Source organism: Tenrec ecaudatus, chromosome 18, assembly GCF_050624435.1.
Source record: "Tenrec ecaudatus isolate mTenEca1 chromosome 18, mTenEca1.hap1, whole genome shotgun sequence".
NCBI classification, from domain to species: Eukaryota; Metazoa; Chordata; class Mammalia; order Afrosoricida; family Tenrecidae; genus Tenrec; species Tenrec ecaudatus.
Window position 1 is genome coordinate 22,260,687 of NC_134547.1, and position 18,972 is coordinate 22,279,658.

Below are 18,972 nucleotides of genomic sequence, written 5' to 3' on the forward strand. Positions count from 1 at the left end.
GCTCTTTGCTATCTTTCTTATCCTTTATGACTTTACTATAACTGTGGTAGTTATATAATCTGGTGTCAATTTGAGGATTAAGAGTGTAAGGGTGGAGTCTAGCCTGTCAATTGGGATATAGCCAATGAGGACTCTGTGTGGGCATGGCTTTTTCCTGAAGATTCTGGGAACTCCTCTATGTCCTCCTTGGAGGTGGAAGACACACACTCTCTCTCTTGGCTCACTACCTTCATGACATCCCTGTGGAGAAGACATGGAGAGAGGCTGATGGAGCACCTCTGGGGCTGGGGAAGCCATGTGGTGATCCCTGCTTACAATGCCACTGGATCCACAAGACTTCCTACCCACTGGCCTGTGATCTTCCTGCATTCAGCATCATTGCAAGTGCTTCCTGATTCTGAAGAGGACATTATAGATTAGGCTAATATTGGACTTATGGACTTGATCTGGACTGGGCAGGGATGTTTTCTTGATACTGAATTGCTTTTGTGTATAAAGCTTTTACTGATACACATATGAGTATCCATGAATTTGTTTCTCTAGTCAACCCAGACTAACACAATAATCTTTATATATCATCACCGTACATTTGCACCTTTTGGCCCTTCGGTTGTTGGAGGCTGGTTTTCCCTGACAGTCAAGCACCATCAGCTTTCTTCACCGCATTTCCTAATGCACCCACTTTGACTTCAGAGATCATGTCGAGAAGGTGAGCATCACAGAATGCCAGGTTATTAGAACAAAGGGTAATGTGTTGAGGGAGGACTTGAGTAAAGGCCCAATGTCCATTTGCTACTTTGACACTTAACATATAAATATAGTTACATAGACCTATATCCCTATTAAATATATTTACATGTATGCATGCCTATATTTAGACCTCTATAAATGTCTTTTGTTTCCTAGTTCTCTCCTCTATTTCACTTTCCTCCTGTCCCACTATCATGTTCATACTTCATTCAGCTCTCAGTAATTCATCTCAGCTACACTGCACTCGATCAAACCCCACCAAGCATTCTACACCCTCCTCGCCATCGATTTCAGATCTCTTGTTGTTCCTATCTCCGTGGGCTTGTAGGTTTCCCCACCTCTCCCTCTCCTCTGTCCCCTCCTGTCCTGTTGTTCTGGCAGGGGTCAGACCCAACCCAGGGATGCATATGGCAACAACTAGAATGGAGGGGAAAAGGGAAAAAAAAGAGGATGTGGATAGTGGGGGAACAGCACCATCCACAGGGAGGGTATGTTTATGTCTCCACAGGAAAGGGTGAGAGGGACCAGACCTCAACCTGGTATGCCAAGCCTGGGAGGGCCATACCAGCACAAAGCAGTGAACTAATAGAGAGATCTGCAGGGCCAGCCCCAATGCCAGCTGTCTCGCTCCCCTCCCCAGAAGAATGTACTACGGAGGACAGCACTGAAGATACAGAGGGTCTGTCCAGGCCACCCAAGAGCAAACTAAGAGGGAAAGAGAACGAGAGAGCGCGCACATGAGAGAATGGACTGCATCTTGGTCCATCAAGCTCCAAGGACAACACTCCTGCTCTGAGCAACCAAGGCACAAAGAGGACTGTAGGGCCAGCCCCTGCACAAGGCACATGCCCCTTCACTGACCCACAGCACTGCAGGGACGGCACTGGAAGCACAGTGTGGGAATTATGCCGGTAGGAACCCCCCACCCACCGGGACAGACTAGTAAGAGAGTGCAACAGCACAACAGAGCCGCAAGGGGAGCAAAGCATCGAGGTCCTCGAGGAACCCCGAAAACAGACTTCAGACTCTCAGAAGGCAGGGCTTGGCACCTCATCGGACTCCATCGGAAATCATTCACAAGAGTCAGCAGAGGGACCGGGAACGATTTAGACTCCTTTTTGTCCTCTTCTTTTCTGCCATGTCTATTTTTATAAGACAGGCAAGCTAAGCAATCCCAAGGAGAAAACCAAGGGACCGATGGTTGGGGGCGGGGGAGGGATGACAGAGAAGAGGAGAAGGTGGGGGAAAGAGAGCGGGAGCCAACAAACCCAGTGTGTATTGTGTTCTAAGTCAGTCTCCTTGGAGATCAAAAGGTGATGAAACCAGTGAAGCGAGATGGAGAAGAGCGTTGCCAAGCCTCATGCAGACTGTTCAGAAGCAGAAGCTGAAAAGGGAAAGAAAGTCTTTCTCCTGCAGCCGCCCCGAGTGTGAACTTCAAAACGGTGAGAAAATCAACGTCTGTTCATTAGGGCCACCCCCTTGTGGTACTTCTGTCACGACAGCTCTAAAGAACTAACACCACCAGTGCCTATAAAAGCCTTCTGCTTTGTACTCTTCATGGCTAACTTTCAGAGGCTTCCCAATTTATATGGCAAATACAGATTATGAGTACATATGCAAATTTAATCTTGTGGAAATTTTCTTTCAAACAAACCTAACTAGGAGCCTTTCCCCCAGTATTTTAAATGTGAAACACAAAATGCATCACATTTCAAAATCAAATGCTCTACTACATTTCTAAAATATTAACTAAAACACTTAAAGTAGCAAATTACCATGTTAGGATAGAAATTGCTTCTCGTGTCACTTCTGCATCACCAAGCAGTTACTATGACTATTTACAAGTAGCTACTTAGCATGCAGTGAGTGATAAGACCTCTTCAGCACCCCAGCGTCTGCAATCCCTCTTGTTGACAAGCCAACTGTGATACAAAGAACATTTGTGTCTTTGGTCCTGAGAGACAGCCCTTGGAGTTCCCAACAATGAAAGTATCTTTGTCTTCTACAATAGCTGGACAACACTCAAATGTGTGCAGATGAGTGGGGGCTACTCAGGGCCACCAGCCATCTAACATCAATCATTGATAACCAAGGACTCGATCAATGATGGCTATGAAATGAGGCCTTACTTCTAACAAGGCAGTGACGCCAATAACAGTCTTAAGACATGGAAGTTTTGAGGATTGGTGAGAGCAATGTTCTCGAAAGGGTTGCGTTTCTGGGGACGCTGGGGGACTTACACCAGGACTCCTCCCACCCCTGTCTGCTCACTTATATCTTTTCTATTCTTCCCGCTTCTGTTTCCCACAGATTATAATAATTGGGTAATGGCAAATAGAGATAATCTTTGAATTCTGCGAGCCATTCCAGTGAGTTAACCAACCCAGAAGGACGGGGAGAGCCAGCCAGGTGGGGCTAGCATCTGAGGACCCGGCAGTCTGCAGGGCAGCGTGCCTGTAACTTAGAGCAAGGTGGTTAGAGAATGCCTGTATGGATGGTCAACCGGAAAGACAATGCTCTAACGAGGGAGCTCCAGTTCAGCTTTGGGTGGCTGCAGACTGAAGTCTCAGCATGCTCCTGAGGGGGCTGATGTGGGAAGGTGGAGCTGCATCCATTTGCAGGCTGACAAGTTTACCATACGAAGGTGGGATGTGCGTATTGTGCTTCTTACTAAGTCAATTTAATTTAGGCATTTGCCAAGGTATTTATGATACTGATGCATTAGTATACCAACTCTTCATTAACCTAAACACGTAGGTTCCAAGGGCCGAGTTGCTAAGGGAAAACTGGTGTTATGAGAAAATGGGGAACACATGGAGGCCTGGTTGCATGTGATTACTCATTGGGTTGCGATCCCCAAAGTTGGCAGTTCGAGCCCTCCAGGCACTCTGCAGAGAGACAGGTTTCAAAAGGGGCAGTTCTACTCAGCCCAGATAGGGCTGCTAAGATTCAGCATCAGCTCCATGGCAGTGAGTTTGGGGAGGGGCACTTGTGAACTTGGAGTTCCTGCCTCTCAGTGTCTTCTAAGCCTGCGCCCTCCCTCTGTCTCTGGCTTCAGATTGCGGACCAGCTCTAACTTTTAGACCCTGGACTTCCCGAATCTTTCATTCCACTCCCTGTAGTTTGGTTTAACCCTGGGCACCCGGTCCCGGAAATAAAGCCTGAAAGTGTTATTCTCGCTCGTCTGTTTTTAAGTTCACCTTGCAGGGCTCTAGTGCGGTGGTCACATAGCCTTAACCATCACCGCCATCTTCGTTCTTGCCTCCCACCTTGATATTTGCTGTTACTGCGCAAAAGAGTTGGATAGAATTTTTATCCTTGTCCTACACTACATGTGAGGTGTCAGATAATAAGGGTCATTAAGGAAGGAGGAGGCGTAATTGCATTTGGATTGTAATTTGCAACATTTCCTACAAACCATTAAAAGAAATGTTTCATTGACTATTGTCAATGTAAATGTGAAATCAATGAACTGAGAGATATGTACATTCTCTGGCAGTGTTCAGTATTGCGGACAATAGCAGATTGGTTGCAAGAAATAATTCTATATAACAGGAATTCTAAGTACTGACAAATTAGGTAAGAATGTTAATAGGTAATAAACTTATTAGGTAGCCATGTTAATGAACAGAAGATATTCAAGATGCGGTTAGTGTAAACAAGCAGGTTATAAAACAGGCAGGGAATTGTGCATTCCACTGTGTACCTACGTATATAGCAATATAGACAGATGAAACTGGATGGAAAACATCTGAGTTTTCTTCCTAAAGATTCCTCTAGCTATATTTGAGTTGTGATCTTACTTTTTAGAATTTTTTACTTAAGTGTATTTTCTTGTTTTGTTTTCAATGATCATCCACTGGTTTTTAAATGTATAATTTTAAAGTCTGTTAAATATAAGGCACTTTCAAATGGATGAAAGACTTTTAAAAATTATTAATCATTTTAAAAGACTTAAAAAACCAATCTAGCAATATTCTAAAAGAAATTGTATTTTCACAAATGGCTTGGATTTTGCTTCTTTATTGCCAAATAATTTGCAAATTCCCTCTTCCTTACCAGATGCAATTATTATGTTTCTGCACTTTCCCTGTTTGCTCCAATGTGCTGTGAACAGCTGCAGAACCAGCTTGTCCCACTGGCTGTTTTTGGATTTCTGATTACCATATATACTTGAGTATAAGCCGACCTGAGTATCAGCGGAGGCACCCAATTTTACCATAAAAACTGCATTAAAATGTGCAGAAAAGTCAAAGAACAAAAAATCATATAATTGACTGCACACCTCCATGATAGGATCGCTGAAGACAAATGGGTGCACAAGCAAATGTGGTGAAGAAAGCTGATGGTGCCCGGCTATCAAAAGAGATAGTGTCTGGGGTCTTAAAGGCTTGAAGGTGAACAAGCGGCCATCTAGCTCAGAAGCAAATAAGCCCACATGGAAGAAGCACACCGGCCAGTGCGATCACGAGGTGCCAAGGGACCAGGTATAAGGCATCATGCAAAAAAAAGATATAAGTGTGTGTATGTATGTGTATATATGTGTATATGTATATATGTATGTGTATATATATATCATATTAAATGAAGGGGGAAGTGCAGAGTGGAGACCCAAGGCCCAAGTGTCGGCCAATGGAGATCCCCTCATAGAGGGGTTTAGGAGAGGAGATGGGTTAATTAGGGTGTGAGGTAGTATCGATGAAGAACACAGCTTTCCCCCAGATCCTGGATGCTTCCTCCCCACAACTACCATGATCCGAATTCTACCTTACAGGGCTGGATAGGACAGAGGCTGTACACTGGTGCATATGAGGGTTGGAGGTACAGGGAATCCAGGGTGGATGATACCTTCAGGACCAAGGGTGTGAGGGACGATGCTGGGAGAGTGGAGGGTGAGTGGGTTGGAAAGGGGGAACTGATTACAAGGATCCACATGTGACCTCTTCCCTGGGAGAGGGACAGCAGAGAAGGGGGGAAGGGAGACTCCGGATAGGGTAAGATATGACAAAACAACGATGTATAAATTACCAAGGGCATATGAGGGAGGGGGGAAGGGGGAGGGAGGAGGGGAAAAAAAAGAGGACCTGATGCAAGGGGCTTAAGTGGAGAGCAAATGCCTTGAGAATGATTGGGGCAGGGAATGTATGGATGTGCTTTATACAATTGATGTATGTATATGTATGGATTGTGGTAAGAGTTGTATGAGTCCCTAATAAAATGTAAAAGAAGAAAAGAGAAAAAAATGAATAGGGCAAAGACTGTACAGATGTGCTTTATACAATTGATGTATGTATATATATGAACTGTGAAAAGAATTGTATGAGCCCCAATAAATTGTTAAAATTAAAAAAAAAATGTGCAGAAAAACTCGGCTTTTACATGAGTATATAGGTACTAGAATTAAAGACCTGCATGGGATCTAGTGACTCAAGGAAAACAATCCTCCTCCTTAGAGTTCTTATGAAATCAATTTGACTTAGGTTTATGATAATGATTGGACTGGTCATACCACTATCTCCTTAAGAAGTCTCACAGCATATCATCAGAGTAAAGGAGTGTTTCTTACCAGTCCTCAGACATTAGTATATAAGTTTTCATTTGGAAAATGGATTTAAGTAAAAATTAAAAGCAGTGGCAACTCTTAGAAAGCATTTTGTCTCTCCAAGCACTAGGTTAGGGTTTTGCCTATTTGCACTTTCTTAACAAATGTCTAATGGCTGCCCCAAAGCCTCGTTCTCCAAGTCTTTATCCTAAAGAAGTCATTACAAGAGAAGAGCTATACATACAAGAATAATTTTAATAATACCGCATATACTCGTGTATTAGCTGAATTTTTCAGCACATTTTTAATGCAGTTTTGTGGCAAAATTAGGTGCCTGATATTCGGGTCAGTTTATACTCGAGTATATATGGTAAGTGGAAATACAAATAGGCAATGCGATGAATAAGGTACATCTCAATGATGGAATATTATACAGAGATTTAAAAACACAACCATAGATTACAACTATTAAAAATGTGTTAATGAATGAAGGCAGACTATAGAATTTCTGTGATGATATAGTGGAACTTTATTCCAGTGGCTGAGTCTGAGCCTCCTGTGAGTATACCTGAACCAGCCACCTTGTGGTTAGCAGCCCAAGGGCTTAACCTTTTGTGCACCAAGGTAGCATGAATGAATGTGATGCTGTGTGCTGTCAATTCAATTCATAGAAGAGCGATTACTCTACAGGGCCTCTTACACCAACACTGCAGAAATGTTTATATCAAATTTTAATAGTATTACATCTCTCGCTAGAGGAGTTATATTTCTGGCAAGTTTTTAGAGATTTACATTAAGCTTATATTAATTTCATAATAGAAACTATACCCATACTGTTTTCATATGAAAATAAACAATGAATGAAATAGCTGGTATTTACCAGGCAAGTCAGAGACTAATGAATACTCAAGCCAATGTCTGACATGAATGGGGGGGAAATGAGAATTGTAATCGCTACAAAGGACAACCAGATGTTCTCCAACAACCTTTCAACTGTATGGGAACTCTATCTTCGCCACAATTTAATGTCTGAAATGAACTAGAAAAAAAAACAACCCCAAAACAAGCAAGCAAACATTAGGTGGGGAGCAAGGAGATCCCCACCTTTCATTTAAAGAACAGTACTTTATTGAATATGTTTTATTCAGAGAAAAATCAATGTGAATCTACGATGACTGTCAGATTAGAGAGTGGAACGTTTTCCTTACTGATGGAAAGGTTCCGACTAAGTTATAAAAAAAATCATAGAAACTTATTCACAATATAGTGAACTCTATCTTAAAATAAATCATGTGATTATTCACAATAGTAACACAACAACAGAAGAATGAGGATATGTTTTAATCCATTCTCAGGGCACTGGCTCCCTACTCCAATGGCATATAGTGGAGATCAGGTAACTTTGAGTCTTCTTTCCCTAGGCAGGAAGTTTTGGAAGAAGGAAAGAAATCACAGCATGGCTTCCAGGAAGGAAGAAGCAACCCAATCCCCCGAGTTAGCTGTCACAGAAATACTTCAAGAAGGTGGTTTTAAAGATCAGAAACGACTCCCCTATAGTTCAGAACGCTTTCAACCACATCATACACTTCAGCCCTGAATCCATATTGTGGCTTGAGATCATTCCTTGTCGATTTCTCCACTTCCTCGTGGCTAGCAGTCTCTGGAGTTCTTGGGTTTATAGATTCAGCTGCCTCCGAAGTTCTCTGCTAAAGTCTGTCTCCCACCCTGGCACCATGTTGTCCCCCATATGCTTGCTTCAGTGTCTAATCTGCTCTTTCATAACTAAGCAGTGATTAGGTTTAAGCTACACTCTACACTGATACGGCCTCATTAACACAACAAAGAACATGCAAACAAGGTCTACTTCTATTGGTTTAAGGTTTAAAACTCCCTGCTATGGAGTTCATGCCAAATCAAGTCGCTAAAGGTCAGAGCAGAATTGCCCTCTGTGGGTTTCTATTTAAAGGAGTACAAAGCTTTCCTCTTTCTTGTTTTCAAATTGCTGCCTTTTTTCAGGGAAGCAGCCCAATGCATAACCACTCTGCCATCAGGGCACTTCATAGGATCGATCCATCCATTTTGAAGGGGGCACGGGGATGGGGGCATAATTTAACCCATAACACCCATGCATCTTGAACTTGCTTTTTGAATTCTGAACAATGTTTTCCTTACTTGAAGAAGGGTTAAGAGACAAGAAGCGTGAGCAATCAGGCGCTCAGTGGGTCTTTCCACATGAAAGTCAGAAAAGACTGGGCACCCTGCTGAACCACAGTGACATAGGAAAAGGGTGAAGTCGCCACCGACTATGGTAGTCATCGGTCCTAAATTCACAGGTTCTGCGGGAGTCACGGATACCACACATCTACACACCTTGGTTTGTGCACGGCACAGTGTCATACAAACTCAGCCAACACTTTGGCTCTTGTAACACTGTGGCAAGAACATAACCACACAAACACAGAACCCCTTAGCTCTTATACACACTCATAATCACACACCAAGGCACACACAGTCACACCACCTACTCACCACAATGACAGTCACAGGCTCCCTTCATAGTCCAGTGTGTCCCCTGCTCATGCCCAGGAGGGGACACACACCATCTCTAGCCCACTAAACATCATCCAGTCATAAGTGAACATTCACTCTGGAAACACACAGGTAACACTTACAAAGACATCTGGCACCGGCGCACAGTGGTTGCAAATCTATGACATGGGGACTCATGCAACGTCACGCGCCTAAACACATGCACATGCCAACTGCACAGAATTCTACAGCAGCACACTACAGCCACACACCTACCTTGGCAGCATGCATTTGCAACCGCACAGGCGCCCACAAAGGCCACACAACTACACTCACGCGCCAAGAGACAAGGTGTACAGTCACATCCATAATAGAGACACACAATAGCACCCCCAAAGTCACAAGCAGCGCACACTCTCCCACACAGTGCACCACACATGGCTACGCAAAGGTAGCCATCACACACACACACACACACACACACACACACACACACACACACACACACGATGACTGGCGGTGACAACTGCACATTCACAGGCACCCATAGATAGGCCAGTCCCACAGCCGCAACCACACGCACACAATCAGAATCCCGCATCCTCAGACCGAGGCTCCAGACACGCCCCGTCTCCGCCCCGGACTCAGACCCTCACCTTCTGCCTCCTCTTGGTCGCGCCGGGGCGTCCGCAGAGCTAACGGTCTCACCGCAACGCAGAAATGTGACGTAGCGCGGCTGAGGATTCTGGGAAAGGTAGTCCAGAGCCAGGTCGGCGCCATACAAGATGGCGTCTCTCCGCTTTGGAATGTGCGTCTGGCCCGTCTGAAGCCGCAATCCAGGAGACTTCAGAGAGAGGCCTCCCATTCCAAATTTACCACCCGCGTGCGAGGGTCTTTTCTCAAGGAAGACCTCCTTACCCCGAGAGTCGCCTCATCACGGGAAGAGGCAGCCAAATTCGCGGACCTGCCACGTAACCTTTGACCGGCACAGCCTGATGGGAATTGTAGTTGCAGGCCTCAAAGGCGGACTTCCGGGAGATCCGAGCCGGGGCTAGGCCACCGTAGCTGCACGAGGCCGCGTCGCGGGGACTTCTGGGAGGGCTCGAGCGCCTTCGGAGTGCGCAAGCGCAGCACGTGTAGTGGACATTTTGGTCTTTGTCCTCGGGTCAGTCCGGCCCCCGGGTCCACGTGGCGCCAAAGTCGGAGGTGGGACCTGGGCGTCTCGGGCCGGTGGGGCCGAGGAGGCTGGCCGGCAGGATTCCCGGTCTGGAGGGGCGCGGCCCGGGAGAAGGGTGGGTTTAAGGGTTTCGGGCCCGTGCGGGGCGAGGGGTGTAGGCCTCCGAGGAGGAGCCAGCGCCCGTGACCCTGAGTTCGTCTCTAAGTTTGGCCGGATGTTTGAGATTGTGGAGTAAATTCGGAGACGGTGGGCACACAACTGTGCGTGGCGGCTTGTGAGAGAGAGACGTGGGCGCCTGGAACTCAGGTAAATAACATCTTCGCCTCACTTAGCTCGTCGGAAACGTTGAGCGAAACGGCAGCGTCTGTTCGAAATTAAACATAAAGGAGCTTTTATTTAGCGTCAGGGCAGCTTGCAAATTAGGATTCACAAGGTCTGCAGGGCTCTGACTCAGGAATCCAAGGAGTCGGTTTAGGGATTATTTTAGGAGAAAATAAATACAAGGAACTTCAGTTAAAAAATAGTGATTGCGTGACATTTAAGGAGTAGTTTAAAAACTGCTTAAATCTGATTGACAAGCGATCGCTACACTTCTAAAGATGTTTTTTCTTCTTAATGCTACAAAGTAATCGTTAAATTGGCTACATCTGGCCTGGAAACAACCGCGAAACCCATCTCGCCTAACTGCAAGAAGGAACGCTTAATTCTAAAGTTGATTTTGAGTCATAATACCTGTTTCAGACAAATGTGTTTAGTCCTGGCTACTTAAGCAGCCAGCGAAATCCTTAAGCAGCCAACTGAGAATTGGTTTTTGCAATTGTTTACCTCATGCTCTCGGTACAGGAAAGACAGGCGACATTCCTGATGCATAGGTTACTTTGATTCAAAACAGAACGTTAGTCTCAGGCCTTAACATAACCGCCATCTCGGGCCGAAGTTAATTTGGTCCATCTTCCTGAAGCATCTCTTATTTGGAGATTTGACGGGAGAGAAAAAGAAGCTAAGTAGTAAATAACTACAGAACAGGCTTTTATATAAGTAGACCTCTTTATTGGTAGTAGAAAGCAGATAACTGTAATATGCTTTTTAAACAAGCAAGCATGTTTGCAAAGGAACTTCTTGTTAACTGGATGTCTATATTGATTTTCCGAAAGTCCCTATCTTTGAGTTACTATAATACGCTTGCAGGTCAAGTCCTAGACTGGACATTAGCTTGGAGAAGCAGTGCCATAAAGCGCAGAAAGCCAAGGTTTTGGGAGTCAAGGCCTTGGGGTTCTACATCAGGTGTAGTTAAGTGTTGGAAGATTTATCCATGAGTCTGGATAGATTCTGGGAGTCATAACTCTTCATTGATGCAGGTGTTCCCAGGGCACATACATTTGGGGAAGTAATGCTTGTCTTTACAAAGATGCTTTTTCCAGGGAATTCATCCACAGTTGTCCTGCACAAGATTTTTAATAAGAGAATCAAGTAAGAGAGCATTAAACTTTATATAAAAGCCAACAGACTTCAAATATATGTGACCAGTTAGAAGTTTTAATGATAGAAAATGGATATTTACTATATGTCTATATCTACATATAGATATATATAGAGAGAGATTTAAGAAATGTGCAAAACTATCATAAAAGAACTTTAAGAAATTCCTAAGAGGCATAACAGGAGACCCAGAAACCAGCCACTTCTCAGGAGAAAGCTGCTGTAATGAGCTGCCCTCCCGGAACCTCAGGGGACAGATCTCCCCTGTTGTGGAGGGCTGCAGGGAGTTGAAATGGACTTGATGGCGATGGGTTGGTTCTTTTGGAAGAGGCATAATGTAAGGCATAAGTGAACAAATATGTCCTATTTTCAGTAGGAACCATCAAGGAATTATTCAAACTTAAGTAGATTTATTTAATGTGATCTTAATTTAAAAATCTAGAGGCTTTTTTCCTTCTAGAATTAAGCGTAGTTCATATGGTAAACTAACTTAAAACAGCCAATAAAATTCTGAGGAAGAAAATTGAGTAGGGAGGGGAAATCGAGTCAGTCATAAAACATTTAAAATGTAAAACCTCAAAAATTAAAATAGCAATGATATTGCTGTAAGCAAACTAAACTAGAACTCCCTGCCACGGAGTCGATCCTGACTGACAGCGACCCTGTAGGACAGAGCAGAACTGCCCTCGTGGGTTTCTGAGACTGTAATTCTTGACAAAATTAGAAAGCCTCTTCAACTCTAAGAGCACCTGATGGTTTCAAACTGCTGACCTTGTGGCTAGCAGCCCATTCTAACCATGATACCACCAGGTTTCTTGAACAAACTGGGGGCGGGGGTGGGGGGGAGTACAGTTTGCCAGTATCTGTAGTAATTTGCTATAAATATTTTTAATATTTCTGGGAGATGACTAGACATAATTCAGGCCTACCAGTAGGAGACTGGCTGGTCAAAACTGTGGTCCAACTAGACAACAAATACCACTCAGCTGTGGGAATGAATGAGGAGGCACCTGTTTATTGACACCAAAATAACCAAAGATATTAGTGGTGGGAGAAACCCCCCCCCCACACACACACACAATAGAGATTGGTGTGTAGAGCATGTTGTATTTGGAGTAAGGGAGGGAAGTTTTTATTTGTGTAGGGTTTTGTGACAAAGCTCAGACTGGCTGTTGGATGTAGGGTATTGGAGTAGATAAGGCATAAGTTGAGTAACTTTTTTCCTTAAGTTAGACTGCTTATGTTAACTCTTTGGCCATTTAGGCAGATACTTAAACCTCATATCCTAATTTCTCATTCATTCTCACAGAGATACTAATTGCATATGATCATACCAATAGGTTGGTTGGTAAAGAATGATGAATGTTCTTAGCCCATTTTTTATTGGGTTGTCCTTAAGGAGTTCTGGTGGCACCGTGGTCAAACTCTCGGCAACTAACCAGGAAATTGGTGGTTCACACCACTTGCTGCTTTGCTGGAGAACGATGGGGCGGTCAGCTTCCCTCAGACTTGGCAACCCTGTGGGACAGTGTAAGGTAGAATTGTTCCACGTGCTGTGTTAGGTTTTGGTTTTTAGCATTAACCGATTAGTAACACATGAGTAAACAAGACTAGTAACAAGTTAGTGATTTGCTTCAGAACTTGCAGAGTGATGTTTTTCTAGTTTTTCATTCCTTCTATCTTTATGTGCGTCGTGAATTGTGTCACTTTTTTCCTGACCTTCTTTAGATTTTCTTTCTGATGTTCATTTAAGGGGGCTCTCAAAAGTTTAAGGAAAAAATGGAATAAAAGACACTGGAATTTTCCTTGAACTTTTAAAAGTCCCCTCATATTATAAGCGGGCATTCCTGCAAGCCAGTTTATCTTGGAAAGTTTTCTTGCACTCCGTGCTTACCTTTACCTTCCCTCCCAGACCTGGAACTGGCAAAGATACAGGTATCAAACTGCTGAGGATAACAGTTCAGTGCCAGAGCTAGTATTTGTAAAAAACATGAGTTTACATTGGTCTTTCCAATTTAAATGGTACAATCTTATAATTTAGTAGGGGATCTCTCTGGCTGGTATAAATGGTAAAGCATGAAACTACTACCTGGGAAGTTGTTAGCTGCCTTAAACCCACCCATAGGCTTCTTGGGAAAGAGACCTGGTGAACTGCTTTGAAAGCCCTAGAAAACAGCTCTACGCTGCACACACGTGATTCCCATGAGTTACAACCCAACTCCAAAGGGAACTAGCACCAATAGTAATATCCATACAAATACAGAATCCTGTTAATTTTTTTATAGCGTTCCCTCCCCTTCCCCTAGACTGTGTCCCATTGTAGTTCAAGTTCTCTATTTTAGAATGAAGCCCTTTGGACAGAATCCTTTCATTGAAGAATTCTGTAACCAAGTTAATGTGCCATTGACTTCATTTGTTTCCAAGGTAAGGGACTAGTTGTTAAATTTGAATTTTTAAGGTACTGTATACTCGTGTGTATAAGTCGAGTTTTTCAGCACATTTTTTCTTTTTATATAAGAGTTTTATGTAAAGGGTAATTGTACATTAAGAAAGCAACTCAACCCAGTCCAGTCTAAGCCCATAAGTCTAACATTAGCCCATCTGTCTGAAACCAATCTATAAAGTCCCTTCAGACTCATGAAACATGCAACGACACCGAATGCAGGACGATCATAGGCCCGTGGGTAGAAAGTCTTTGGATCCAGTGGCGTTGTGAGCATCCCAGCACTGGCAGGGGTCTCTGTGGCTTCTCCAGCTTCAGAGGTCTGGTTGCATCAGGGTAGGTCCATGTGGCTTCTCCAGCGCAGGGTCCTAGCATAGTTCCATGTGTCTTGTCAGTTGCAATGTCTCCTAGGGAGTGAGCAGAGAGAGAGCTTTCAGCACATTTTTAATGTAGTTTTTGTGGTAAAATTAGGTGCCTTGGCTGGTATTTGGATTGGCTTATACCCGAGTACATACGGTAACTTGCCATGTACACATTCTACACCTTGTTTTCATCGCTTCTAGAATGTGTTCTGTAGTTCTCAGAACACCCTGTTCCAATTTTTTAGTTGTAAAATATACATAAAATGAAATTTGACACGTTAACCATTTTCAAGTGCACAATCCAGTAGTCTTAATTACGCTCAGCACCACTAATTGATTCTCAGACTTTTTCCTCACCCAGAATAGAAACTGTTCATTAAGCAATTCACCTTACTTGCCAGCCTAAGATAGCAATAAGTCTACTTTTGTCTCTATATGCATTCATCCATTCATATTTCACACAAGGGAGTACAGTGTTTGCCCTTTTATTTCTGAATTATTTTACTTAGCATAATGTGCTTATGTCATAGCTGGAGACCACCCTTAATCATTATCCTTAAAAAATTTTATAGCACTATAAATAATGCTATTGTGTGAAAGTACCATAATTGATTCAGCCAGTCTGTTGTTGGACATTTGAATTTTTTTCAAGTATTTGTTTTGACTAGGATGGCAATAATGGAGAATTTTTTGTAATCATTTTATTGGTGGCTCATACAATTCCCATCACAATCCATACATACATCCATTGTGTCAAGCACACATGTACATTCGTTGCCATCATCATTCTCAAATGCCTTCCCCTTGAGCCCTTAATATTGGCTGCTCATTTTCCTCCCCCCTCCCTCATGAACCCTTTATAATTCATAAGTTATTATTTTGTCATGTTATATTGTCCGATGTCTTCCCCCCCTCTTCTCTGCTGTTCATCCCCCAGGGAGAAGGCTATAGGTAGATTCTTGTAATCAGTTCCCCCTTTCTATCCCACATTCCCTCCACTCTCCAGGCATCGCCACTCTCACCACTGGTCCTGAAAGAGTCATCTGTCCTGTATTCCCTGTGTTTCCCATTGCTATCTGTACCAATGTACATTCTCTGGACTAGCTAGATTTGTAAGGTAGAATTGGGATCGTTATAGTGCGGGGGAGGAAGCATTTAAAAACTAGAGGAAAGTTATATGTTTCATTGTTGCTACCTTGCACCCTGACTGGCTCATCTCCCCACAACCCTTCAGTAAGGGGGTGTCCAGTTGCCTACCGATGGGCTTTGAGTCTCCAGTGGAGAATTTTTTAATGTGTTGTTTTGTAATTAGGAGTATTGCTAAATTAGATTACCATTTTCGTAAAGAGAAATGGTTTCCTATCAGAGCATAGTTTGGAATGTTGGTGTTGAATCATGTTCAGTATCTGTTTAAAGCTGTGTGTATTTATCTGAGTACTCTGTTCTCTCTCCTCATTTTTCTTTTTTTAAGAAATCATTTTATTAGGGGCTCATACAACTCTTATCACAATTCATATATACATCAACTGTGCAAAGCACACTTGAACATTCATTACCCTCATCATTCTCAAAACAGTTGCTCTCCACCTAAGCCCCTGGCATCAGCCCCTCCTTTTCCCCCCTCCCTTGTGAACCCTTGATATTTTATACATTATTATTTTGTTTTATCTTAACACTGTCCGACGTCTCCCTTTACCCACTTTTTTTCTTGTCTGTTCCCCAGGGAAGAGGTTATTTGTAGATCATCGTAATCGGTTCCCCCTTTCCACCCCACCCTCCCTCAACCCTCCCGGTATCCCCACTCCTACCACTGGTCCCAAAGGGATCATCCATCCTAGACTCCCTGCGCCTCCAGCTCCCATCTGTCTTTCCTCATTTTTCAGTAGGGTTTTAATCCTTTTAGGATTTATTTATGTATAAATATTAGTCACTTCCTGCTCATCGCTTAATTTTTTTGCAGCTATTCTTGATTGTTTATTCTTCTACATAAACTTTAGAATCCGTCGGTCTAATCTAAGTATTACTGAGATTGCATTACATTTACAAAGTATCTCAGGAAGAAGAAATATCGTTATGGTATTAAATATTCCTATATAAATACATTATATGTATTTACATGCTCCAATTTCCTTTTGGTCTGTCTTGGATGCTTAAGTTTCTTCTTCTTTTTTTTAAAAATCCAAAATGGGTTTATTAGAATGGCTTCCCACTCTCATCTTGATTCTGGATCTTTTAGTGCTGCTTCCGTCTGAAGGAGCATCCTTCTGTGAGCCTGGCTTTTCCTCCTGTGGGCTGACAGAGGACAGTAGAGCAGCCAACACACAAAACTACTGTTTGTGCATGGCCAAAAACCGTGGTGATTTTATGCAGCCTGGGCATTTGACACCCATGAAGTAGGAATTGGGGCTCTGCAGCAGGCACTTGTGTTTTCTCTTCAGGAGAGGGATGAAGGAGATCCTTTGTGAGAGGCATGCTTGCTGGGGAGGTCATCGCTGCCAAAAAGGCAAAATGTTTCTTCTTACTGACTTTAAACAGTTAATTTTATTTCCTCCTTTATGTTGCTTTAATGAATGGAGTCATTTATTGATCGTTATTGTATCTTATGATTTGAGTTGTAGTGGTTTTTAATACCTTTGAAGGTTTTCATGTCAGTCCCTGTGAAGTTCCTGAGTTCTCTTACTTATAATTATATACTTGAGACACTGAACATCTTTATTTCTACCCAGAATATAGTAGAAATGCTTCCATTCCATTTACATTAGGTAAGATGCTGACTTTTGTGATCAGGATAGATTGTATAAAGATGTGACCACTGATTATTATTTTGTTCACTATTGATTACATAAAAATTAGCCTATTGTGTTTCTTTGGTCCTATTAAAAGTGTGATTATACTCTAAGATTTTCTAATTAATTCTTCTAGAATAATCACTTTGTTATTCTCAGTGTTAGATTTGCTAATGCCTTTATTTAAGGATTTTTGCATTGATACTCATAAGTTGGTATGTTGTTTTATTAATTGTGAATTCCAATTTTATTTGGCTTGGTCTCCTTCCCCTTACCCCTCAATTCTGTTCCAGTTTAAACACTAGGATTATCTGCTCTTTACATGTTTGTAGCAAAACAACAGCAACAAAAACGTGTAGCCATTACTTTGGAAACTGTCAGGAATGGGATGGGAGAGTAGAAGGAGCATCATTCTGTAGTAACTTTCTTTTGTTCCAATGGTATACTTAACCTCTTCTGGGGTCAGCTTTTTGTTTTTTTAACACTTAAAATTTATTAAATTGGAAAATTTATGTTATATACATGACCATAACTTTTTAAGTAAAAATAATTAAGTTAAGCAAATTGAGCTTTAGTTCATAAACCCAAGGACTTGCCTGGCATCATCCATCTATAAACACTAGACCTTCCATTTTAAGTAATATCTCAATAAGCTTCAGTCAGGTAAAGAGTCAAGCATATGCATGGTATAAGCTGAGGAATCCTGACAGCTTCTCTATAAAATGCAAAAATATCAGCAGGTGTGAAAAAGAGATCAAAGTTCAGTGAACTGTGTGTTAAAGGTTTACTGTTACCCTTTGATTATACATTTTATAAGGGCAAGCTCTATCATACCCACAGCTGTTTCTATAGCACTTAAAAGACCCATTGACGCACTAAGGAAGATTAGTAAATATTTCCAAATGAATTACTTTGCCTAATGTCAGAGAGAGAGTCTGTGGAATAGGGGGAATTGTATTTTGATTTAATAACTGCCTGGGTAGAAATAGCAGAAAGGAGAAAAGTGAGAATTTCTATGTTTCAAATTTGTACAGATACAAAGTACATAGGTGAGACATAATAGTGAGATATAACAAGATACCAAGTGTGTTGAACAAAGGAAAAATGAACAAGTTTGGGAAAACTTAAAAGAACACCCCCCCCCAAAAAAAAATCACTGCCATTAAATTGATGCCAACTCATAGAGATCATTATAGAAACAGGGTAGAACTGCCCCTGAGAGTTTCTGAGAATTAACTCATTGTTTGTTTGTGTCAGTTTTATTTTCTTGGAAAATTATCCTTCAAACCTAGGTTTTCAGATGTATTTGCTTAAAATGGGGCAAGGCTTTCTCTTCATAGGATTGTTTCTTCAGTTTCCTCCTTTTTCTGTTTCAGAGCTCATTTTTGCTTTTCATTTCTTTCTGCTTCTCCTTTGGCTATAGTCTTTTTCTCTATCGACTTTTGGGTCAGATGCTAAATTTAGTTTTGATCATTCAGTTTGGTTTATAAACTAAGCTTTCCTCTAAGGACCCCTTTGTCTATACGCAGGTGTGTGCTGCATACCAGCCCATTCTGGCCCTGTCTGACGGAAGATAACATCTGCTTCCTTGGAAGGGTACCAGGAGGGGGGCGGGTTAAGTTTGTGGCTCCATGGGACACGCAGCGCAGCCCCTGGAGCTGCTGATAGCTCACTTTTAGCCCTCAGCGTGGTGGACTTACACGCTCAGGCTATCAGAAGTTCTGTGTCTACCACTGGCACACCCTCCCCATTAACAGTTTGTGCCAGTAACCACTGGTGCCTGTGTGGGACGAGACACTGGACTGCAGGACGTGTTTCCAATTCCAACCAGGCTCCCTAGAGGCTGCGCAGAGAGCCTTGAACACCAAGGTACAAGTTTGCCAACCTAGAAGTTTCTGGTACAA

At 42.6% G+C, this 18,972-nt stretch overlaps 2 protein-coding genes across 2 annotated transcripts in view; one reads left to right on the forward strand and one right to left on the reverse strand.

Moving 5' to 3' along the window:
- Window positions 1-9,800, reverse strand: part of ZNF565 (zinc finger protein 565) — a 35,705-nt gene extending 25,905 nt beyond the window's left edge. Inside the window, exon 1 of the mRNA XM_075537149.1 lies at window positions 9,478-9,800. The gene's annotated coding sequence lies outside the window, so the exon portion shown is untranslated. The remainder of the gene's footprint in view (window positions 1-9,477) is intronic.
- The window catches only part of ZNF146 (zinc finger protein 146), a 36,855-nt gene continuing 27,583 nt past the window's right edge, over window positions 9,701-18,972 (forward strand). The window contains exon 1 of the mRNA XM_075537153.1: window positions 9,701-10,304. The gene's annotated coding sequence lies outside the window, so the exon portion shown is untranslated. The remainder of the gene's footprint in view (window positions 10,305-18,972) is intronic.